Source organism: Panthera pardus, unplaced genomic scaffold (genome assembly GCF_024362965.1).
Source record: "Panthera pardus isolate Hobbes unplaced genomic scaffold, ASM2436296v1 HiC_scaffold_2, whole genome shotgun sequence".
In the NCBI taxonomy this organism is placed as follows: Eukaryota; Metazoa; Chordata; class Mammalia; order Carnivora; family Felidae; genus Panthera; species Panthera pardus.
In genome coordinates, this window is record NW_026526765.1 from 32,656,177 (window position 1) to 32,683,091 (window position 26,915).

The window sequence follows — 26,915 nt, forward strand, 5'->3', positions numbered from 1 at the left end:
TATTTGGGGGGGAGGGGCAGAGAGAGAGGGAAAGAGAAAGAATTCTAAGCAGGCTCCACACCGTCGGTGCAGAGCCTGATGTGGGGCTCAAACCCACGAACCGTGAGATCATGACCTGAGCCAAGATCAAGAGTCAGCCGCTTAACCGACTGAGCCTCCCAGATGCCCTGATGAAATATTTTTTCAAAAAACTTTCAGAGTTAAAACTTCTTTAAGGTTAAGAATATTCGATTTTTATTCTATATACTTCTGAATTGCTAGGATTTTTTTAGAATAAATATGAATTATTTCAGTAATTAAAAAATAAGTATACTAGGGCAATCAAATTGTGTCTGAAATATTCATATAAATTTTTTTTGCATTCTTTTTGGCATAGTCATAGCATAAGTCTGGAAACTATGAGGTGCAATAATAGAGGCAGAAAAGCCCATTTTATACGTCAACAAAGAAGTAATATTGTCATCCTTTATCTTAATGTAGCAACAATTGACTTATAAATGCACTATGCCCTTTCCTGTCCACTGCATTAATACCCACATCACACACCAAACTCTTAAACTCTGAATAATGTAAACTGCCACTGGCTGTTTGTTATGTAAACTGTCCTCATATAAAAGTCCAGAGTAGGTCATACTCCCTAAATCTTTCTCCACCAGCCTAACTCTATGCTTGAAGTTCCTACTAAACCCATTCTTTGGGTTAAATTGTTGTAATGCCTACAGAATATCTCTCAAAATACAAATACTGTAGTGGTTTTCTTAAAGGAGTAACCAATTAACCTGTTAGAACCAAAAGTTTTAGATGATGAAACCAATGCAAGGCTCAACTCAGAAAAAAAAAAATCCATTGTTGATTGGTGATTGGGTTTAACTTCTTCATCTTTTTCTCATGTTATATTAATAAAAATGATCATTATTATCAGTACAATTTATTGAGCACCCATAATGAATTGGGCCCAGTAGTTAGTACTTGCCACATATTACATACTACTTTTCCCATTTCATGGATTAGGAAACTGAGATCAATGAAATTAGGTGATCAATCAGGATCAAACAGCCCCTAAGAAACAAAGTTGGAATCCCCAAGATGATGGAAGAGTAGGAGGACCCTATTTATTCATCCCATAAATACATCTAACTAACTATCAAATCATCCTAAATACCCCCCAGAAATCAGCCTGAGGACTGACAGAACAAATTTCACAACTAAAGGGAGAGAAGAGGCCACATCAAAGAAAGGAGCAAGTGCAGGGACATGGTTTAGGGGAGAAACAGATTGTGACTGCGGAGGAGGGAGGGAGCTGTGGTTATGGAGAAGGGCAAGCAAGAGAGAGAGAGGGAGGAGTATACAGGGGAATGCACAAAGAGAACACTTCCCTAAAGCCACTGGTTTGGAAAAGAAGAGGGCTGAATTTTTTAAGTTCTTGCAACTAGTGGGGCTTAAAGTCTAGAGTTTTAAAGGTCAGCAGGTTTGGCTGTGATAGAGCCTGGAGGACACTGCCCAGCTCCTGGAGAGAAGGAAGGCAAACAACCCAAGGACAGACAGTGTGGAAACAGTGATCTGAAGAGGGCCTGTGGCACACAAGGAGATTATTCACTCTTCTCTGAGTGCACCCCTAAGAGGCAGCATTCTTGGAGACTCCTCTCCAAGAACAAAGGAGCTAGCCAGCAGCACTTCCTTCCCCCACCCCTTAGCATAAACACAGAGCCACCTGTGTTTATGTGGGAAGCAGCACAGCACCAACGCTGGCTGTCTAACTTGCTTAACATCAGGCCCCACTTCTCCCGCACTTCAGTGGAACTGCCCTTCTCAGTCATGCTTGCTTCAGTCCCAGTACAGCACCTCCCACTCCCCAGAAGACCAGCACAAACCCCTGCTCACACCATATCTCCTGACCAGAGAGTTCTGCAGAGCCTCAGTTCGGGTGGAGTTGGTGTCAGGTCTCATTTCACAAGCAGACCAGAGCACACCTGGTTAAAACTTGCTACATCGTGCCTGGGACCAAACACTGTCCATAGCAGGCAAGGTGAGCCTCTGCAGATGACTGGCCTGAAGGATAGAGCAGCATAGACAACAGCATAGCACACACAGCACACCCTGGAGACACTCCTTGAAGTGCCAGGCCTTGGGCACTACAGCACCTCTTCTTCATAAGACCATTACTTTCAAGAGCAGGAGACATTTTTGGCTTTTATAGCACACAGACGAAGGCAGAGACTCAGATAAAATGCCAAGACAGAGGAATTTATCCCAAATGAAAGAAGATAAGGCCACAGCCAGAGATATAAGCAAAATAGGTATAAATAACATGCCTGATGAAAAATTTAAAGCAACAATCATAAGAATACTCACTGGGCTTGAGAAAAGAATGGAAGACATCAAAGAGACCCTTACCACAGAGATAAAAGAGTTAAAAAAGAATCAGTCAGAGATGAAGAATACAACAAATGAGATTGGAAACAGGTCTGATGCAATGAACAGCAGGTTGGAAGAAGCAGAACAATGAATTAATGATATAGAACACAAAATAGTGGAAAATAATGAAGCTGAAAAAAAGAGAAAGAAATATTATGGAACAAGAGGATAGACTTAGGGAATTCAGTGACTCCATCAAACATAGTAACATTCATATTACAGGGATCCCAGAAGAGAGAGAAAAGGGAGCAGAAAATATACTTCAAAAAATAATAGCAGAAAATTTCCATAATCTGGGGAAGGAAACAGACATCCAGATCCAGGAGGCACAGAGAACTCCCACTAAAATCAACAAAAGCAGGCCAACACCAAGACATATTACAATTAAGTTTGCAACATATAGTGATAAAGGAATAATCTTAAAAGCAGTAAGACAAAAGAAGTCCTTAGCAAGCCAGAAGAAGTGGCATAATACATTCAAAGTGCTGAATGGGAAAAATCTGCAGCCAAGAATGCTCTACCCAGCAAGACTATCACTCAGAATAGAAGGAAAGATAGAGTTCCCCAGACAAACAAAAACTAAAGGAGTTCGTGAACGCTAAACCAGCCCTACAAGGAATATTAAAGGGGACTCTTCTAGGGCAAAGGGGAGACAAAAATAAGAAAGGATCAGGAGAAAATCCCCAGAAACAATGACAAAACAAGTAATAAAATGGCAATAAATACATATCTATTAATAATTACTTTGAATGTAAATGGACTAAACATTCCAATCAAAAGACATAGGGTATCAGAATGGATAAAAAACAAGACCCATCTATATGCTGCCTACAAGAGACTCCTTTCAGACCAAAAGACACCTGCAAATTTAAAGTGAAATTTATTATGCAAATGGATGTCAAAAGAAAGTCATAGTGGCAATACTTACACTAGACAAACTAGACTTTTTTGTTCTTGTTTTTATCCTGCTTTGATCAGGATACTACTAGCCTGAAGGAATGATTTTAAATATGTTCCCTCTATTTCATTATTTATAAGATTTTGATAAAGACTGTCATTAATTTTTTTTTAATGTTTTGTACAATTCATCAATGAAACCATTTATGAATGGTTTGGGGCTTTTCTGTATTAGATATTTTTTTTATTCCTAATTCAACTTTCCTTCTTGTTATTGGTCTAAGAAGATTTCCTATTTCTTGGATACAAGATTCATCACTCAATCTTAGTAACTTGTGCATTTTTAGGAATTATCTGTGTTTTTTTCTAAGTTATCTGATTTGTTAGTATATAATTGTTTATTGTTATCTGTTATCATACTATTTCTGTGGTTATCTATTGTATTGTCTTCTCTTCCATTTCTCATTTTGATTTTTGAGTTTTCTCTCTTTTTTTCCTTAGTTAATGTAGTTTAAAACATTACCAATTTTGTTTATTTTTTGGAAAACCTGGTCATTACTTTCAATGTTATGTTATTGTTTCTTCTAGTCTCTATTTTATTTTTGAAACTTCTTTGTTATGTTTTTCCTCTAATAAATTTCAGCTAAGTTTCTTCTTTTTCTAGTTCCTTGTGGTGTAATGTTAAGTTGTTTACTTGAAATTTTTTTCTTAATACAAGCATTTATAGCATAAACTTCATTCTAACATTTGGTTTTGCTGCATCCCATACGTTTGGAATATTGTGGTTTCTTTTTTCTGTTTGTTTTGAGACATATTTTGATTTGCCATTTGATTTTTTATTTGGCCCACTGCTTGTACAGTAGTGTGTTGTTTAATATTTATATATTAAATATTTAAAATATTTTTTTAATATTTATTTATTTTTGAAGGAGAGAGAGACAGAGCGTGAGCAGAGGAAGAGTCAGAGAAAGAAGAAGACACAGAATTCGAAGAAGGCTCCAGGCTCTGAGCTGTCAGCACAGAGCCCAACGCGGAGCTTGAACTCACAAGCTGTGAGATCATGACCTGAGCTAAAGTCGGATGCTTAACCAACTGAGCCACTCAGGTGCCCATTAAATATTTAATATTTTTTAAAAAAGAAACAAAGTCAAGATTCAAACCAGAACTGTCTGATGCCAAAGCCCATGTTCCTTCTATATACTGTGCTTTATAATACTTGAAGGCAAGAGAATGCTATAGCTATGACAAATTTTTAGAGTTAGCTATTTGTGATGAAAAATTCCTTTTCTCTGCCATATTGTTGCCATCCAGAGCCAGTGGCAGAAAGAAAGCCATTGCAGTCACTCACAATCCAGTCCTTCCGTGTGGGCCTCTTCTCAAGTTCTAGTCCTTAGCCAAGCCTCCAATCTGTCCCATCCCCCTGTGGTTTCTCTAGTCTAATTATAGCTCTTAAAAGATTTGCTAATTCAGACAATAATCACAACATCCTGTTGAGTTCAAACAAAATGTTTTTTTAAAAACAAGGATAATTACTCTTCAAGGTGTTTTATAAATAATAAAAAGATAATATCTCCTTAAATTCATACAATGGGTGCTCTTTCTTTTCAAAGAACTTTACAACTATCAACTAATTGGTGCTTTAATATAATACTAAATATCTTTTAACCCACGGAAGCAAAAGTGTCTTAGGGTAAAGCAATTCTGACTCTTGCCTGACAGCACAGGGGGTTCTGACTCTCATTTTGGGGAGTACAGCCTCCTGAACATGAGGAGGACAGAGCAGAAAGTAGTGAGAACAAAGGCTGGAAATTAATGGAAATCTTCCCATCTATTAGCCACGCAGCTCACAAAGCACTTGTTTAGATAAGATGTTCCTTCAGCCATATAATTTAGTATTTTAAAAGGTGGCTTCCATCAATTATGATAATGTGGTATATGATGTAAGGAAAAAGCTGAAATCCCAGTGAACTATATTATACAATAGCTGACCTCACACTGGCTAAGACTGAGTTAAGAATGAACACACATGAGGTTGCTGTCAAACAACCCTTTGCCACCTCACGATATTATTCAGAAGATCAAATAATACTTCCCTGGTTCTGTACTGGCTTTTAAAAATATTAACATACAGTTTATTGCTTTCTTAGTTTTAATTTATTTTTATATATTTTTATTCAAATATAATTAACATACAGTGTTATAAAAGTTTCAGGTGTCCAATATAATGATTCTACAATGTGTTCTTCATCCCCTCACCCACATTTCCTCTGGCAACAACCAGTTCCCTGTATTTAAGAGTCTGGGGTTTTTTTGCACATCTCTTTTTTTATTTTGTTCTGTTTCTTTCTTTCTTTTTTTTAATGTTTATTTATTTTTGAGAGAGAGAGAGAGAGACAGAGAGACAGAGCATGAGTGGGGGAGGGGCAGGGAGAGAGGGTGACACAGAATCTGAAGCAGGCTCCAGGCTCTGAGCTGTCAGCACAGAGCCCGACACAGGGCTCAAACCCACAAGTGGTAAGATCATGACCAGAGCCAAAGTTGGAAGACTAACGGACTGAGCCACACAGGCACCCCTGTTGTGTTTCTTAAATTCCACATATGAATGAAATCATGTGGTATTTGTCTTTCTCTGACTTATTTCATTTACGATTATATCCTCTACATCCATTCATGTTGTTGCAAATGGCAAGATTTCATTCTTTTTATGGTTGAGTACTATTCCACTGTGTATGTTTGTGTGTGTGTGTGTGTGTGTGTGTGTGTGTGCCACATCTTTATCCATTCATCTATATATGGACACTGGAGTTGTTCTATAGAACTGTGGCCGGTTTCATCTACTATTTTATTGTAATTTGTTGTAATAGTTAAATAACATAACACTTTTCTATTAATTTTTTATATTATTTAAAGACTTTCTTTAAGGATTCCCAAATAACAATTATTTACATGGAAACATGGGTCTCTCAGGAGCACAACTTCAAAACTAAATCTAGACAAATACATGGGACCCTTCTTGGTTTCCTAGAGCTGCAAGATACACAACTGTAATTCAAACTATTCTGTACAGAAATGTGACCACATGCAACATTCAAGAAACCAGCTCTTGGGGTCAGTAAGGAAAAAAGAGACAAAATTCTTGACAGATGGGCTTTAAAAAATTGCAAAAACAACAACCTAAACCAGCTTCCTTAAGGCTTATTACAATATCCTGAACAACAACCAAAAAAATCCAGATTAATCTTTAATATGAAACCTTGGTTCTCTTTTGGTTTAAGGAGGATGCTTGGTATTTTGGCAAAGTTTCCTGCATTCTTTTTGTTCCCTTAGGCAAGAGGAACTCATCTCTTATAAGAAATCCTTAAACACTATTATAGGCTTAATGTTTATGTCCCCTCAAAATGCACATGCTGAATGCCTAACCTTCAATGTGACTATATTTGGAGAAAGGGCCTTTATGGAAGTAATGAAGATTAAATGAGATCATAAATGTAGGGCCTTGATCTGATAGCAATAGAGTCCTTATAAGAAGAAACAACAGAGTTCAGCTCATTCTCTCTGTCATGTGCAGACACAGTGAGAAGGTGGCTGTCTGCTTTCACAGGAACCAAATCGGCCAGCACCTCAATTTTGGAGTTCCCAGCCTCCAAAATTGTGGACATAATAAATCTCTGTTACTTAAGCCCCCAGTTTACAGTATTTTGTTATGACAGCCCTAGCAGACTAATACAGATACCAATTAAAAAGAAAATATTCTACAGGTTGGATGAGAACTATATAACAAAAGAATATTTGCAACTGAAAATCTATAATGGAACTTGCTTGTATAATTTTTTTCAGTTGGGCTTCCACGGAAGAGTCCAGTTAAACATCTTGCAGAACCAGGGCATGGCAAAAGGATAACCTGACTTTAATTATCTTGCATGTTTAACTTATTTTAATAAAAGAATTTCTGCAACAACGAGAATAAAATACCTAGAAATAAATTTAAGCAAAGAGGTCAAAGACCTCAAAAGCAAAAAGTCAATAACAACAACAACAAAAAATCCATTTAAAAATTGAAGACATACAAATGGCCAACAGGTGCATGAAAAGATGCTCAACATCACTAATCATGAGGAAAATGCAAATCAAAACCACAAGGAGGGGTGCCTGGGTGCCTCAGTTGGTTAAGCGACTGACTCTTGATTTCAGCTCAGATCATGATCTCACGGTTCATGGGTTTGAGCCCCGAGTTGGGCTCCACAGCAGGCAGCACAGAGCCTGCTTGGGATTCTCTCTCTGTCCCTCTCTCTCTGTCCCTCCCCCACTCATGCTAGCTGTCTCTCTCAAAATAAATAAATAAATTTTAAAAATAAAAAAAAGAAATTCCCTAAAAAAAAAAAAGATTCTCTCCCTCCCCTCCTGCCCCTCCCTTGCTGGCACTTTCTTTCTCTCTCTCTCTCTCAAAACAAAAACAAAAAACCACAATGAGAATATCACCTCACACCAGTCAGAATGGCTATCATCAAAAAGACAAGGGGGCACGTGGGTGGCTCAGTGTGTTGAGTGTCCAACTTCGGCTCAGGTCATGATCTCATGGTTCAGGGTTCAAGCCCCATGTTGGGCTTTGTACTGCCCATGCAGAGCCTACTTTAGATTTTTCTGTCTCCCTCAGTCGGCTCCTTCCCCATGTACATGGGTGCACGTGCTCTCTCTCTCTCTCTTGCTCACTCTCTCTCTCTCTCTCAAAAATAAATATTTAGGGGCGCCTGGGTGGCGCAGTCGGTTAAGCGTCCGACTTCAGCCAGGTCACGATCTCGCGGTCCGTGAGTTCGAGCCCCGCGTCAGGCTCTGGGCTGATGGCTCGGAGCCTGGAGCCTGTTTCTGATTCTGTGTCTCCCTCTCTCTCTGCCCCTCCCCCGTTCATGCTCTGTCTCTCTCTGTCCCAAAAATAAATAAAAAACGTTGAAAAAAAAAAAAAAATTTAAAAAAAATAAATATTTAAAAAAAGACAAAAATAACATGCGTGGTCAAGGATGTGCAGAGAACCCTTGTGCACTACTGGTGGGAATGTAAATAGGTGCAGCTACTGTGGAAAACAGTATGGAGGTTCCTCAAAAAATTAAAAATAGAACTACCACATGATCTAGCAATTACACTTCTGCATATTACTCAAAGAAAATGAAAACAATAACTCAAATGGATATACTGCTTCATTACATTGTAGCATTATTTACAATAGCCAAGATATGGAAGCAGCCTAAGTGTCCACTGATGAATGAATGGATGACGAAAATGTATATATATGCACACACACATACACATACACACACGAGATAGAGTACTAGTCAGCCACTAAAAGAATGAAATCTTGCCATTTACCACAACATGGACAGGCACTGAGGGCATTATGCTAGTGAAACTAGTCAAACAGAGAAAGACAAATACTAGATGATCTCACTCACATGTAGAATCTGAAAAAAAAAAAATTGAACTTATAGATACAGACAACAAATTGGTGGTTGCCAGAGGCTGAGGGTGTGGGTAGACAAAACGGGTGAAAGGCATCAAAAGGTACAAACTTCCAGTTATAAATAAATAAGTCATGAGGATATAATGTACAGCATGGTGACTACAGTAGGAATACAGTATTGCATATCGAGCAATCTTAAAAGTTCTCATTGGAAATAAATATAACTTTGATGACAGATATTAATTAGACTTACTGTGGTGGTCATTTCACAACATATACAAATATCAAATCATGTGTACATCTGAAACTAATATACTGTTACATGTCAATTATACTTTGATAAAAAATAAATTACTTTTTTAAGTTAAAAAAAAAAAGAATTTCCCATAGAACTGACAGGTGAGCTCATCTGTATGTTTACATTATTTGGCATTCAGAGGTCAATATCTAAAGCTACAGGTAGAATTCCCAGGGCTCTACAGAAATCCTGATGTGGCAAAGACAGTGCTCATCGAATGAATATTCCATGAACTCCCCTATATTTCACAGTACATTTGGGATCATGTAACTAATTCTAGCCCAAGGACTCTGAGCGGATGCATGTCACTTCCAGGCCAAGGCAGGCGAGAGCCAATGCACCTCAACTGTCTCCATTTTCCCACCCACAACCACCCCAGAAAACCACACATTCCAAATTCCATACCAGCAAAATAGGAAATAAGTAAGAACCAAGCATTTATTTGGTAAGCCTGGGAGATTTCAAGGTTTTATTTGTTGTGGCAACTAAGAGTAGTTACCATAATATATCTTGGAACTCTGATTCTGCAGAAGATTTTGGGACTTCAATGCTATTTGAAACTTGAACATAGACTTAAACCTACCTGTCAAGTTGCGACAGACCATAAGCAATTGAACATGGAGGTAACTGGGGAGATGAAGCATCAGTGTCTCCATAGGAACCACTTATTAAACTTCTTCTATGTTCCTTGATCTGAGCTACATGATGTGGAGTGAAAAGAAAGAAAAAGACATGGTTTAGGCTCTCACAACGCTCCCAGTTTTATTACCAGCAAGGTTTTAGATTCCTGCCTCTCCTAAGCAGGGTATTACTAATGTGCTGGAGCTCCTTTGCTTAAGGAATTACATAATTATGTCACATGGAGATTTTATACATACCTAGAATGATGATCGCATGAACCAAGGAAATAAGAAATGAGGATTTAATTGATGCCATGGGTTTCAGCTGCAATTATAGCAATAAAATTCATAATTTGGTTTATAGTAACTTTCTCTACTGCATCCCTGCCAAAATGCTTAGGGCTTATAAGGGTAATTAAATATAATCAAAGAAAATAGTGCTAATTAAAATCGTAAGCTAGACTATGGTGATGGTTAGATTAAATGGACATCCTAGCTAATGGTACATTCCCTTATCTTATTCCAAAAGACCCAGCAAAAAACCTTTTGTCATCCATCTTGTTTTTACTAATGGAGAAATCTAAGGACATGGAGGCCACCTGGCTGGAAAGCATGGCAGAAAGACCAGACAGAAACCCATGTGGAACACTGACTTTACTTATGGGCCTGTGCTCCCTCACAACCCCCATGCTCTGTCCCTTTGTCCCTCTTCTCTACCATTCTCAGATGTCACTTTCCAGTTTTCAGGAGATACAAAGTTTATTTTTGTTGTTTTGATTTTGTCTTTTTTGCTTTCATGGTGTCTACCCGATGCCTTTGTGTTCTTAGAAAACCAGGACACTGCCTGGTTCTCATATGACCCCCCTCCACCGGCTTCCTCCAGTGTCCACTTTTGAAAGGAAAAGAGAGAAAGAAAGAGAATGATTTACTTCATGGATTGGCCCCCTCTAAGGCCCAGTAGAATCCTAATTATCAAAGCCTGACATGGCAACCTGTCAAGAGTATGAAATGACTGGTGTATATTAGGTCAACTGTCTCTTCTGGAACCTCCCTTTGCCCAAAATAACCTCTTTTAAATTGTCAACTGCTTCTTCTAGCTACCATAAAAAAGCTTCTCAGAGCTTCTTCTGAATGTCTCAGGACAGAAAAAAAAAATCTGGTTAAAGAATATTACATTAAAGATACAGAACAAATGAACACAAGGGAAGGGAAGCAAAAATAATATAAAAACAGGGAGGGGGACAAAACATAACAGACTTAAATATGGAGAACAAACAAAGGGTTACTGGAGGGATTGTGGGAGGGGGGATGGGCTAAATGGGTAGGGGCATTAAGGAATCTACTCCTAAAATCATTGTTGCACTATATGCTAACTAATTTGGATGTAAATTTAAAAATTAAATTAAATTAAATTAAATTAAATTAAAAAAAGAAAGAACTACAGATAAGCTTGGAAATATGTTTTAAAAAAAAAACATGTTATATTAAGAAAAAGAAGAAGGGCACCTGGGTGGCTCAGTTGGGTAAGTGTCCAACTTCGGCTCTGTTCATGACCTCACAGTTCGTGAGGTCAAGCCCCGAATTGGGCTCTCTGCTGTCAGCGAAGAGCCTGCTTCAGATCCTCTGTCTCCCTCTCTCTGCCCCTCCCCAACTTATGCACGCTCTCTCCCTCAAAAATAAAGCAAAAGAAGAACAAAAATATTGAGCACTTGCTGCACTAGGGGCCAAACACAGTTTTATTTGTATCATGTAAGTTTACTCAACTATTCAACTCACAAAAAGTTATGAAGTATAAATACAGGTATGACAATTACTCAAATATAAAGCTTAGTTAGAAGTCATCAGTATGTGACTAACACTAAAACATGAAAATTTTAAAAAAATGTTTTAATGTTTATTTCTTTTGAGAGACAGAGAGAGACAGAGCATGAGCAGGGGAGGGCCACAGAGAGAGAGACATACACACAGAATCCGAAGCAGGCTCCAGGCTCTGAGCTGTCAGCACAGAGCCCAATGCAGGGCTCGAACCCATGAGCCCTGAGATCATGACCTGAGCCAAAGTCAGACGCTCAACCAACTGAGCCACTGAGGCACCCCTACAATTTTTATAAATTCTTCCACTGAGAAGATTCAGTTCTTTAATCTTCTTTATGAAGTCCAAAAATACCATGAACCTTATGTTGACTAAGAGTGTTCCTCCATTTGCATTAGTCTCAAATACGCCAGAAGGAATCAACTTGCACCATAATGAAGGAAGCTTATTTTGCTGGATGTTTTCCTCCACATAATCAGAAAATAACTTCTATTCATCCACTGTTTGAAAGTGAATTACACTGAGATAGACTGAAAAGAACATGGAAATGAGAACTGGAACATCTGCATGTTGAACCTGGCTTTGTGTCTCAGTCAGCTGTGCCACTTGAGGAAGTCACTTCACCTCTCCTATGACCCACTTCCTCATCTATAAACTGAAGAGCACATTTCCATATTGTCTGTTTTGACTGAAAGAAGCTAATTTAAGATACATGCTGTTTAGGATACATCCATTTAAGAATAGTTTGCATTACTTCCGACATCTCCATGTTTCCATCATCCACTAACCAATGATCATATGTCAGACCCATAGGTCAGACCCTGTGAGGTATTACATGGGTCTATAATGTTTTAGGGATACAATATGTAAAACATTATCTTTGCCTTCTACAAGACCATAATTGGGTAGAGGGGAATAGTCACGTAAACAAGTGACTCTAATTCAGTGTTACTGCTACAACAGAGGTAGGGTCCCAGTGCTATAAGAGAGCAAACGAGTTAGGGTGTTCAGGTAACACTTCAGAGAAGATGTGACATTTGATTAGTACCTTGAAAAATGAATATTTCATATTTTTCTATAAAATCTCTCTCTCCATGTAGCACCATTTTAATAGACTTTAGTAGACTTTGGTCTACTTTCATGACACGTTAAAAACCAGTGCTCCAGGGGTACCTGGTTGGCTCAGTTAAGTGTTTGACTTCGGCACAGATAATGATCCTCACGGGTCGTGGGTTCGAGCCCTCCATCAGGCTCTGCACTGATAGTGCGGAGCCTGCTTTGGATCCTCTGTCTCCCCCTCTCTCTGCCCCTCCCCTGCTCATGTGCTCTCTCTCTTTCAAAAATAAAAATAAACATTTAAAAAAAAAAAAAAAAAAACTCAGTGCTCCAGCCAACTTGAACATGGTCCTAAATAAAATTTCCTTCTGACAAGGGGGGATGGGCAACCCCATTGCCAAAATAAAGACCACATTTCATCTCTTTTGGTGTGATAATGGACCCAAACAATTACAATGAAATATGGAAGTGGCCTGAGGATATAGACGGAGTCAACTGAAGCCTTCCAAAGAGCCCACATTGCCTTTTATCATTAGAAAACATTCAACTCCATTTTTAGAGGTCTGTAGATGCCTTGTGACTGTATCATTGCTTTCTCTAGCTAAATACCCAAACTCCTGTGTCAAGAATTCCAGCCAAAGAATTAAGCTTCAATTTCTCTTTGGGGATATCCTCAACCTACAAAGACATATACTATCACACATGACATGCTGGCTCACGCACACATCTCTATTAGGACATCCACAGCTGCGCACTCCAACCAGCCTCTATCACACACACAGAGCAGCTCTTTCAAACCAACCCAAGTAACCTGTTTCTTCCTATCAGCAACTGCATCAGGACAGTATTGGTGTGGAAAGATTCACACATAGGTGAGGCATATACCATAGTGAATGGAGTAAAATCATAAAGACATGTGCACAGTGGGACTCTGTAGGGGGATCTTAAATAAAATAAAAATTAGCATTTTTATATTAAAAATAAGTCCTCAAGGGGTGCCTTGGGCGGCTCAGTGGGTTAAGCATTCAACTTCGGCTCAGGTCACGATCTCACAGTTCGTGAGTTTGAGCCCCACGTCGGGCTCTGTGCTGACAGCTCAGAGCCTGGAGCTTGCTTCAGGGTCTGTGTCTCCCTCTCTCTCTCCCCCCCCCCCCACCCCATGCATTCCCTCTCTCTCTCTCTCTCTCTCAGAAACATTAATAAAAAAATTTTTTTAATAAAAATAAAAATAGGTCCTCAAGTCTGACAAGAGTTCATTAAAAAGGGAAATATTGATGCACTATAGTCAGGGCTGTGGGAGATTACAATCTTTTGGGAAGCAATTTATTCTCCTGTATCAAGAACTTGAAAATGTTCATATCCCTGGACCCAGCTTCTAGAACATAATGATATTTAGAGAAAATTCTTTATGTATGAAGGTGGTCATCACAGGATTATTTACAGTAATTAAAAAACGGTACAATCCAAAAGTTCAACAAGACAATGATTTTTTTAAAGGATTATACATCTATGTATTAGTATACAATAGATCCATTAAGTAGAACTTAACAAAAAGTTTATAAACCCTTGAAAATCACTTAATTTAAAATATTAAGAAATAAACCAAAATATAAAATCAAGTAAACAGTTGGAGTTTAGATCACAACCCTGCTTTAAAAATTCACAGACACAAGAAATATATCAAAAGATCCTCAATGATGGTCTTTGAGTGAAATAACTGACTGACATATTATTTTACTTTTTCATATTTTCCCTGTTTTCTCTAATAAGCTTCAAGAAATAAATTAAGTGCATTAAATGCAATAACTCAGAATAGCCCTGTTTAGGTATGGTATTACATATTCATGGATCCACAGACAGCCAGACAGACCAATGACCAACATGAACAAACACAAAATCCAAAAGAATGCCAGCAAACTGAAAAGCTAAAGGCGACACAGTAATATAAAACAGGAAAGTTAGATTCCCAGAACTTATGAGTAATAAGAAGATAAATACAGAGAAAAATTGCTATTAGAAATGCATCTGATTTTCCAAATAATCTGCAAGACAAATGAATTCAGAATGTCTCTGGTAATGAAGTTAAATTTGACCAAAAAACTAATTCAATTAATTCAACAAATCTTTACTGAGAACCTGATGTATGCCGGGCACTTGTCCATGTGTCTGGGACACAAAGATAAATATGACATGGTCCCTGCATTCAAGATGCTTAGCAGAACACAGTTCAATGCTATAGCTTTTATTATATTTGGACTTAACTAATGCAGGTAGCTTCCCAAAAACTGACCAAAGATAAGAAATTTTTGAATACTTTATTTCCACTGGTGGGAAAGAAGGAAGATTAAATTCCAAAGAACTGACTGATGAAAGACATTAAAATTTGGAGTTAGAAAATCAAGTTAAAAGTTCAATAATTCATGTTGTGATTCCACAGCTGCTAACACCAAAATAGGCTGGAGGAAGAAGTCAGCTTACCAGAAGTGAGTCAGTTGGCCAAAACCATTTGTTGAGTGCCACAGCAGCCTCAAGCAGTGTAAAGATACTGTGAAACAGTGTCCAAAAAATAGAACATTCTATCTCTTCCACAAGAAGCTTCCATGCTGACCTGGGAAACAAAACACAAAAGAAATAGTCAAAGAAAACTTTTATAAATTTCATTTGTCAATATATCCAAAAGGGAAAAATAGTGCATAGAAGGAAAGAGGGCACCACAGGAACAGGGACCATAATCTAGGGTGAAAATTGTAGTACAAAGTATTTGAAGTTGTTTTTTGGTTTTTGGGGTTTTTTTTAGTTCAAGTTAGTTAACATACAATGTAGTCTTGGCTTCAGGAGTAGAACCCAGTGACTTGGCTCTTACATATGACGCCCAGTGCTCATCCCAAAGGTGCCCTCCTTAATGCCCATTACCCATTTAACCTACCCTCTACCCAACACCCCTTGAGTGACCCTCAGTTTATTCTCTGTATTTAAGAGTCTCTTATGGTTTGCCTCCCTCTCTGTTTTTATCTTATTTTTCCTTCCCTTCCCCTACGTTCATTTGTCGAGTTTCCCAAATACCACATATGAGTGAAATCATATGGTATCTGTCTTTCTCTGACTGACTTGTTTCCCTTAGCATAATACCCTCTAGTTTCATCCACATTGTTGCAAATGGCAAGATTTCATTCTTTTTCATCTCTGAGTAGTATTCCAGTGTGTGTGTGTGTGTGTGTGTGTGTGTGTGTGTGTGTGTGTGTATCTTTCCATAATTTGACTATTGTTGATAGTCAAACATTGGGGTACATGTCCCCTTTGAATCAGCATTTTTGTATCCTTTGGATAAATTCCTAGCAGTACAATTGCTCACTGAAGTTGTATTCTGAAGGTCATAGGGACACTGACAGAGAAAAGAGAAAGGAATGGCGCACTCAACAGAAGGGGAACAAAAGAGTGTTATGCAGAATAAGGCCTGGAGGTCAAGTTTGGCTTGGGCTATCAATGATTTCCATCTTTAATTGCACCTGCAAACTTTTTAAACACACCCACACCCAGAGTTCTAACTTCACTGATCCATGTAGTGCCCAGGCATGAGTATTTTTAAGAGAATTCCCCACATGGTTCCGGTGTTCAGCCAATGTTGAGAATCCCTGAGTAAAAGGACCATGTAACTCAGTAAGGAAAGATGATGTACTTGAAATGGGAAACAGATATTTGCAACTTAGTTAAAAGACAGCTTTAAATTCTGGAATTAATTTGGTGTGTTAGACTGTGAACTTCTTAGAAGCAGAAATCATGTTTTTGTTCATTTTAAAATAAACATACTATCAAATTTGTATTTTTGAATGAAACGTTGAATAAATGAATGAATAATTACCTTAGGCAATTCAGTCAATAGAGATGATGATAACGTTTAAGGGAGATTGCCTCAATATTATAACAGAAGAAAGAAGAGATAGACAACAGCTAACATCCACTGAGTGTTCCCTACGTATCAGGCTGGTTCATACTTAGAACCAGCCTATTAAGTTGGCATTGTTATCCCAAATTAGGGAATGGAGGCCTACGGTGATTCAGTGTTGATGAACAGCAAAGCTGGAATCTGGCTTTACAAAAATGACATAGTAGTTCTTCCTGGTGGATGCCTACATGTATATGAGCAGTATACAAACAGTATATAGTATACAAACCAACACAAGCTCAAATTTCTGAACAGAGCTTCAGCTTTTGACTTATTCTAACGATGCAGAAATGGCATGTGATTTAATTAAGGTATTTACCTAACTACAAGATTAGACCTCTTAACAGTAATCAGACAGGTGGGTCAACATCTGGTGTTTCTGGAAAATAATTTCTATTGCTCTGTCTCTTCTCACATAGGACTTTATTAGAAATATAATAAGAAAGAAACCATGCCCCAGTGCAGTCTGTTTTGAAATAGGAAATATAATTGCTTTATAATTTAGGGGAAATTGTTCACCATCTATTGTTTCTCTGTTCACATTTAAGGAAAATTTTTCCTTTCATCCTTTCAAAGCTTGTCTGGAAAGAAATGTTTCCACTCTACCTGATGCCATGTATTATGTAGAACAGCAGGATTATATGTCAGTAGAAATAAGAAATTAGTAAACTGAGGAGGGTTTCTCACACTCATGTGTTAAAGATTGTGATTGACATTAAAACACTGCTTTGGATGACTTTACACTGGGAACTACAAGAGAACCAGCCACTCAAAACAGTAAATTTGTTAAAAAAAAAAAAAAAAGTAAAATTGAGGACATTTTAGGTAGTATCTCTCTGCTTAAGGGTAAGTAGAAGCCCTCAATTGCTAAAAGAAAAACTTAACTTTCTTAAGAAGGAAAATGGGAAACCATCCTATTAGCATACAGTAATATCAATATAAACTTAAGCACATTAACCACTCTGTGATTTCTTGGGGAAACCAGAAACTAGATCTTTTGAGAAGCTCTGTGTTTGGGTATAACCAAAGTCAATTTACCTGAACAACAATTTGCAATATATCGCCAACTGGAAACACAGTTGAATGTTTCTTCTGTCCCTAAAACACTTTAACTTTGTAAACTCAAAAATCATAACCTTTACACATTTCTCATTCTATCTCCTTTTTACATTAATGGTCTTCTCCCTTGAAAACCTTGAATTCCCTATTAGCATTTTAGGCTCAAGCTCAGCAACTATACTCTCTGAAATATTCATTCATTTATTAATGAAGTTTGCTCATATTTTTAAATATCAAGCTTTTAATGTCCCTCTCTGTGGTTTGTTCCTCCTCCCTCAGATCCATGTATGACTCTATCATAAACAGCATCATTTATTTTTAATTGGCATCAAAACTTCAAGGTTCTAATTGGAGGTTTCATTTGGCTTCATTTTGGCTGTTGTGACAGTGTCTGAATTGCTCTGGAAGTAAGAAAATAGCATTATCTAGAAACTTCCATGAGCTATTTTTAGGACTAACCTACTACCCTCTCACAAGAAAGCTTACTCTCTGGATCTCCTGAATTACCTGGAAGGACCCTTTTGGAAGGTGGAAGGGCCTTTCTAATTCATCAGATGTAAGATTGGAGCTTCTCCATAGGCCAGCTTATGAGAGCTGCTCTGAAAAAGATAAAGGCCTTCCTTGGGCAGGGATGTCTAGAGGAGACACAGAGGTCTTCCCTGTTGGGGACACAGGCTGTCACATTACACAGTAGCTGTAAATTCCACTTCTTCCCATTTTCACTCTCTACACTTCTCATCACTATATACTCTGTGTCATATTCTGCATTTCAAAGTGAAAGAAAAAGGGAAGTGAAGGATGATAAAATAGTTCAAAGATTACATAATCAAAGGCGGAACTCAAACCATAAAACAAGTTGCTACAGTAAAACCACCAAACCCCCCATCGGACAAAAACACTACCAAGAGAGGAGAAGTCTTCTAAGTTTGGTTCATTGAAAGGAAAGTATTTTTGGAAGGGAGGCCAGGCCAGAAGGCATCTCACATGAGGGTATCAATGGTCATACACCCATTACTACCCAGAAGAGGCAGAACAGAGCTCCTGCCATCAGCATTCCATAGCATACAAAAGCTCTTTGCCCAGTAGACAAGGCAGATCTTCCTGTCTGTTGTACACACATGGTGTTCTTCCTTTCCCATTTTCCTTCCTTAAATTACTGCTTTGCAGAGACTGGGGCTTTAGTCATCTTCTTTTCCCAGCAATACAATGCTCTGCAATAAATTCTTGTTGAATTAAAAACTTCTAAATTGAGGCGGTGCTATTAATACAGGTCTTTTAATTACAAGTGCACCAATGGGAAGATCTATTTCTATACATACAGACCAGTTCTCCATGACTACTATGAAGGATTTCCTGTGTCAAATTGATCATCAGGATGCCATGTCTTAAGCATAACGTTTTGTATATAGCATTCAAATACCAGTTGTCAATATTTTGAATATTAGTCTTTAAACTTGTATTTTATGGGTTATCTGGGTGGCTCAGTCGATTGAGCGGTCGACTTCGGCTCAGGTCATGATCTCACAGTTCATGGGTTCAAGGCCTGCATCAGGCTCTGTGCTGACAGCTTAGAGCCTGGAGCCTGCTTTAGATTCTGTGTCTCCCTCTTTCTCTGCCCCACCCTTGCTTCTTCTGTCTCTGTCTCTCAAAAAGGAATAAACGTTCAAAAAAAAGTTTAAACTTGTTATATTCTATGCGGTGACATTTAACTGTCACAGCCTTTCTTTTCTTTTTATCCTAATACAAGAAAAAACAAAACAAAATAAAAAACAAGGGACAAGAAGGAATTTAGGCCTCTTCTACACACACACGCACAAAATTAAATTAGATACATAGAAATATTAACATGTTTCATATTTGAAAACCCTGGTTATATTTTCTCTTTTTAAGTTTTTTAGTGTTTATTTTTTTGAGAGACAGAAAGATAGAGCGTGAGCAGGGGAGGGACAGAGAGAGAGGGAGACACAGAATCCAAAGCAGGTTCCAGGCTTCGAGCTGTTAGCACAGAGCCCCATGCAGGGCTTGACCCCACGAACCGCGAGATCATGACCTGAGCTGAAGTCAAATGTTTAACTGACTGAGCCAACCGGGTGCCCCAAAAACCCTGGTTATATTTTCTATTCTACCACTGAATGACAGGAAAAGGTTTTCCTTATGGTTTAACCAAACCAGATTGAGAAAAAAATGAACATATCTCCTACAGCATCTTCAGTCAATCATCTTCATGGCCACTGAATTTTCTCTAAATTCATTTCCCCACTCTCAAAACAGAAAGCAAGGGAGTTAGAATTTCTCAGGTCAGAAATATCATACCTTAAGTTCTCTGTTCATCTAGGTTAAGTACAAGAAGAGGAAAATATTTCCACATACAGGCTTCTGTCCCCACTTCCCTTTGCATGTGAAAAAAAAAAAAAACTATCTGAAAACAGTAGTGATAATAACAACAATCTGGAATTCTGACTTTGTTCACAGCTTTACACACACTATCTCCACCCAACTTCCATCGCAGCCTTATGAGATCAGTATGGTTGTTATGTGCATTTTACAGATAAAGAAACTAAGGCTTAGAGAAGTAACGCAACTTGCTAAAATTTCTTTGGGTAACTTTTTTCTTTCTTACAGGAAAAGGGAAAAGGGGAACTTGTCCAAGGTCTAATACCATAAGAATACCCATAAGGGACTAGAACTCTTTAAAATTTTAAAGAAAATGAGGCTGACGATATAAATTTACATGGAAGCATGGCTGATATCAGATTCCTTTCTCATATCCCAGTTCAAAAGTACTGGCTTGTTTTCTCAAATCCAAACAGAAAGAAATTCCCCATGTGATGGTAAAGGGAGCCCAAGTTTCACTGACTAGCTGTGTGGCCTTAGGCAAGATCCTCAGCCTTCTTAGGATGGACTGAGAAATGGAAATGAGAAAGACTAGCCTCTTGTGGTAGCTGTATGGGTTAAATGAGGTGACCTATGAAACACCCCTGGTATGTAGTAATCACTCAAGAAAGAAACTTACACTAAGTTCTCACTGTAAGACATAAAGACCCAGGGTTCAGGAACTGGAGTTCAGAAGTTGGTAGACTTGGAGTAAGTGTCTCCATATTCAGAAAATACTGGCCTCTGTCAGCATCAGAAGGGGATCATATGTGGAAGCCACTATCTCCTTCCGCTACCCTGCCCTCAGGAACACTGGCCTCCACCTGGCTCTTAGGACAGGTCACCTGATTCCAAGGAGGTCTTCCTTTCACTCCATTCACAGCCAAAAGGACATCTGTGAAACACAGTTTATTATACAAAGCAAGTTGTATCTGTTGGTGGGAATGCAAACTGGTGCAGCTGATCTGGAAAATGGTGTGGAGGTTCCTCAAAAAATTAAAAATAGAATTACCCTATGACCCAGCAAAAAACTACTAGTAATTTATCCAAAGGATACAGGAGTGCTGATTCAAGGGGGCACGTGCACTGCCATGTTTATAGCAGCGCTATCAACAATAGTCAAATTACGGAAAGAGCCCAAATGTCCATCAATTGATGAATGGATTAAGAAGATGTAACACACACACACACACACACACACACAATGGAATACTACTCAGAGATGAAAAAGAATGAAATCTTGTCATCTTGGCTTTAGGAGTGGAACCAGTGATTCATCTCTTACATATAACACACAGTGCTCATCTCAACAAGTGCCCTACTTAATGCTCATCACCCATTCCCCCCCATCAACCCTCAGTTTGTTCTCTGTATTTAAGAGTCTCTTATGGTTTGCCTCCCTCATAACATACACTGTATGTTATCTAACTTGAGAATAAAAAATAAAATATAAAAAAATAAAGCAAGGTGCATGAAAACTTCAGTGTCAGAATAGTCTATATCCCAAGGCTAGGGTCTAGACCTTCTCCCTTAAAACCTCCTCACCCGAGCCACTGCTAAGCTTGAGTTTATAACCACAAAGCAATAAGCAGACATGATAACCCATCTCCCCTTATCTAACTTTATAAAGTAGGCACACGGGGAATGGTTCAGTTTATGTCACTACAAATCCCTTTATTACTGAGGAAAGCCTACAGAATCACTTATGCACATTTTCTAAGCCTATAAAAAAGTTAATCTGCACCTCAACAAGGTTCACTCACATTACCAAGTATTATATATATCTCAGTATCTAACGATTCCTATCTTTAGGGCTTGGTTCTAACATTTCCTCTAAATAATATAGTTTAGTTCTGTACTAGAGTTCTTTCTCGGTGATGAAATCCAATGTCTTTGGAACACATGATTTAATGTTTATTTATTTTTAAGAGAGAGAGACAGACAGACAGAGGATGAGCGGGGGAGGGGCACAGAGAAAGGAAGACACAGAATCTGAAGCAGGCTCCAGGCTCTGAGCTGTCAGCACAGAGCCCAACACGGGGCTTGAATCCAGGAACAGTGACATCATGACCTGAGCCAAAGTTGGACACTTAACCGACTGAGCCACCCAGGTGCCAAGGGACACATGATTTAAAATAATTACTATAAATATTTCCAATTCTTTGATTCACACTGCATAGAGATGTTACAAGAACCCAAACATGAACTTTTTGGATACATCAGCATAAACAAGATCAACAACCAGGAACACCATGAAATCTCTCATTCAGTTTGTATAGTTTCTAACATCAACTCCACAAGGAAGGTAGTTAGGAATGCCATTTGTGATACAACCATACATAAGGGGAAATGGAAAAGACTAAAGGAGGAAAATATCTAACATTTTTAAATGATTATTTTGTGTGGTACAAATATAAGTAATTGCTCCCTCTTTCTGTTTTTGTTATCTTCTATATTTTAAATATTGTCTTAAAGAAAAATCCATATTTCATAAAATCTAAGATACCATCAACTTTTTGTTTGCTGAATTAATTGCCCAAAAGTAGTTATTGTAAAATGTCATCAATTATAAGATACACCCCACTTTTAGAGATGTAAGAAGATATAAATAGGTGCATCTAGGAAATACGAAATACGGTATAAAGTAAACATACTTTTTAAAAGTGGTCTTCTTTATCTTAGATTTGTGTATTTCAATACAGAAAATATACAAATAAAAGCTGAACGTCTATCATTCTTAAACTACATCATGCAATTTAGCAACCAATTAATCACTGTCTTAAAATATACTCCAATGGCAGTAATTTCTCTGACATCGGCCATAGCAACATTTTTCTAGATATGTCTCCTGGGGCAAGGGAAATAAAAGCAACAATAAACTTTTGGGACTATATCAAAATAAAAAGCTTCTGCACAGTGAAGGAAACAACAAAACTAAAAGGCAACCTACTGAATGGAAGAAGATACTTGCAAATGACTTGTCTGATAAAGGGTTAGTATCCAAAATATATAAAGAACTGATACAACTCAACACCAAAAAAATAAATAATCCAATTAAATAAGGCAGAAGATATGAGCAGACACTTCTCCAAAGAAGACATACAAATTGCTAACAGACACATGAGAAGATGCTCAACATCACTCATTATCAGAGAAATGCAAACAAAAACTACAATGAGGTATCACCTCATACCCATCAGAATGGCTAAAATAAAAAACACAAGAAACAAGTGTTAGCAAGGATATGGAGAAAAAGGAACCCTCGTGCACTGTTGGTGGGAATGCAAACTGGTGCAGCTACTCTGGAAAGTAATATAGAGGTTCTTCAAAAAATTAATTTTGTATGATCCAGTAATTGCACTACTGGGTATTTACCCAAAGAATGCCAATTTGAAAGGATATATGGGGCGCCTGGGTGGCGCAGTCGGTTAAGCGTCCGACTTCAGCCAGGTCACGATCTCGCGGTCCGTGGGTTCGAGCCCCGCGTCAGGCTCTGGGCTGATGGCTCGGAGCCTGGAGCCTGTTTCCGATTCTGTGTCTCCCTCTCTCTCTGCCCCTCCCCCGTTCATGCTCTGTCTCTCTCTGTCCCAAAAATAAATAAAAAACGTTGAAAAAAAAATTTAAAAAAAAAAAAAAAAAAAAAAAAAAAAAGAAAGGATATATGCACCCCTATGTTTATTACAGCATTATTTGCAATAGCCGAACTGTGGAAGCAGCCCATGGGTCCATCAATAGATGGATGGATAAAGAAGATGTGGTGTGTGTGTGTGTGTGTATATATATATATATATATATATATCTTCCAACAAAGTCAGTAGTCTTTCAGGAAAGAGTTCTGGTACATATCATTTCTTCCCTGTTACTTTCTGTTACTTTCTCAGTAATGTCCAGTTCCTAGGCAAACTGGCTTCCTCCAGAGCTGCCTGACTAACCTACCTTTTACTCCTCTTAATCTAGCTCTGGCTATAACAGGAAAATCTCTGCCCTGGGGCCAGCTGATTTGAGTGCCTATCCTGGTCATGTCATATAACAAAGAACCTGCAGTATTTTATTTAGATTCACTGAGCTTCATTTTCTTCCTCTATAGACAAAAATGAGTTCCCTGCCTTTATGTGATCTAATGCTCTATTCTCCATGGTTCCATATCTTTGATGAGTTGTCTTCATATCTGCTCCAAAGAATGGGGTTTATAAAAGATGGGAGTATGGACCTCACAACCATGCCCTCCTTTTAGCCATAAAAATTTTACTATAATCAGTTTTCTTTTCTAAATCTAAGTAAGATTTTATTTGAATAAATAATTCCCTGGACAAAATAAATAAAAATATTCTAGGAAATTTATTCATGTCAAGCATTTGTTGAGTAGGGACTATGTACCAGACATTGTTCTAGGTGCTAGAGTTTTCCTTGTGAACAAGACAGAGAAGTCCCCTGTGTGGTAGATATTTGAGTGACTATTCATGTTAAAGTAATTTGTAACCTTGAAAGCACTACACAAGACAATATGTTTGCTTACGTAAGTGAATACAATTTTGTAAAAAATAACTCCTTATTTTATTGTTAAAATATTTTGTCAGACTTCATATTTGTTATGGTCCATAAGAATATAGTTGAAAAAAAATCTCTAAAATCAACTAGAAAAGAGAAACATTTTATAAGGAGAAATGAATTTCTGTAAAATATATCTCACTTAATGATGTTAACGAAGAAATGCTATTAATATGGCATTTCCTTTCAAATAAGGAAGTAGAGGTAATCTGTGAGATTAATATCAGGAGAATAGAGACTAAAATAAATAAGAACATACCAGTATTGTTTTGACTCAGTAATAGCCATCTCTTTCTCAACACTGTAAACTCCTTGACGGTAGGAGATGTACATCTATTTCTCTCACAGCACCTACAATAGGACTTTATTACATATTAGCTTCAGAAACGAAACATGCCAAACACTCAACTCTGGAAAATTACAACATGCTGCCATCACCATTGTTAGGGTGAATACATGACACTCATTTAGCCAGGCCAGCCGCAGTTCAAGCCTGCTGTAAGGTAACAGTGTCGGGTTTGGCAAGATAATCATATGCTTGCCCTAATCATAAGCCTCAATCACATGCATCCTGTTTTTCAGTTGCTTTTAAGGTAAAGAACTCTATCTAGAACATTCTGGCTCAGGTTCTGATTTTATTCTACTCTACGAGCAAGCAGAGTAAGTGCAGATCTTGAGAACTGTATTTCTGTTCCTCTTTCATTACGGTATGGAGAAGTACAGTCCCTCAGGGGAAAGGTCTGTCTTTGGGAAACTGAGCTAAACCACAAGCACACCTTGCTTTATGAAGACAAGGCCTGGCTGAAAGAACCTTTCACCTCAATCCTGGCGATCCAACATTGCTATTAGGCAGATATGCCCTGCTGCCTGCTACACCCGGGGATTTAGGAGGATAACTGGATCACATCTGGTAATCACTTTGAGGTCCATATAAACGGATGCCAGATAAATTCCTGGCATTGTTAGAAGAACGTTACAAAGGCCAGACTGTAGAAATTTCCACTAGTCATAACTTCAGGGAAATTATCTTAACCAAACTTCAGCTTTCATCAAACATGCATAGGAAGAAGGAGAAGAAGAAGAAGAAGAAGAAGAAGAAGAAGAAGAAGAAGAAGAAGAAGAATACAGCAGCATCTATTTGACTCTTACCTACCTGCTCTCACACAAAAACCCTGTGAAAGTAGATGGGGAGGTAACACTGGGGAATACAGCAGCCAACATTTATGTCAGGGAAATGCCTACATTGAGTAGCCAAGCTTTGAACGAAGAGACTAGCCTTGAAAAGAAATAAAGTAAAAGCAGTCTGCATCATTTGTATTAATATAAATAAAGCTCAGATCGGGGCGCCGAGCCATTGCCTTCTGATTTCTAATCCCCCTCTGTCCTGGGCCTGGCAGTGATAAAGGCAGTTCTGTGGCAGCCACAGCGCCATACTGGACACTCTGAGAAGGTCCTAGAAAGGGAGCACCATCGCCCTTCTTTCCAAGGTGAGGTTAATTCCTGCCCAGTCTCAGAAGTTCAAATTAGAGAAAAGAGTTCTGGGTCTGATGCAAGGGGAAGTCTGAAGGTAGGTACCCACTCAGGTATTCTTGAGGACAAGAAAATTAGAAATGTATGCTGACTTGACTGGTTTATGTCACCCTGGACATGGATAAGACAGGACACATATCCCAAATTTAATTCTGGTAACAGATTAACTTACCTCCCCTTCTTCCCCTTTCCCTGTTACTTCTTGGTTACCCCCACTTTCGTACCCAAAAGTGACAAATCATTTAACCTCCCTGTATTTTAGTTTCCTCATCAGCAAAATTGGTGGGGCAGTTGGGAGCGGGTATGGATTACATTTAGGCAATGACAATCCCAGAGTATTAGAGAAACCCCCATATTCCTTCAAGAGGCAAAGGCATAGCTATCATCTCCCTTCCCCAGTCATGCTGGCCAAGTGTGGAGACAGAAGTGAAAGGAACCTGAGGCACCAATAGCAAAGGAAAGCCAATTCTGTTGCTATAACAAAGGATGGTTAGAGCATAATCAGATACTCATTTCAGTTCCTTCCTACTTTCTTTTCCCTCTGTCTTTAACTTAGTCAAAATGACTGGCATTCTCATTATCCCCATCTGTCCTGCCCATAGAAAGGGCACACAGCTAGACTTTGGAAACCTGGCATCCAGCACGCTCCAAACAACAACCAGTGGTGTGGCCCTGGTACAGGAACTTAACTCCCTAGACTGATTTTCTTCACCCATGCAATCAAGGGCATGGGCTCCATGAAATTTAAGATCTCCTCCTACTCAAATATCTGCAATTTCCTAAAACTCCTCACTCCTTTTTCTTTGCACCCCCTCCCTTCTGACTTCTTACAGTTGTGCTTGTGCTCCTGAGCTCCTATATATTTAATCAACCGGCCGAGGCAGGAGAGACCAGAGATTAAAAAGTACAGA

The 26,915-nt window shown here is 38.4% G+C and overlaps 1 pseudogene; it reads right to left on the reverse strand.

Moving 5' to 3' along the window:
• Positions 1–26,915, reverse strand: part of LOC109275839 (52 kDa repressor of the inhibitor of the protein kinase-like) — a 94,110-nt pseudogene that overhangs the window by 40,664 nt on the left and 26,531 nt on the right.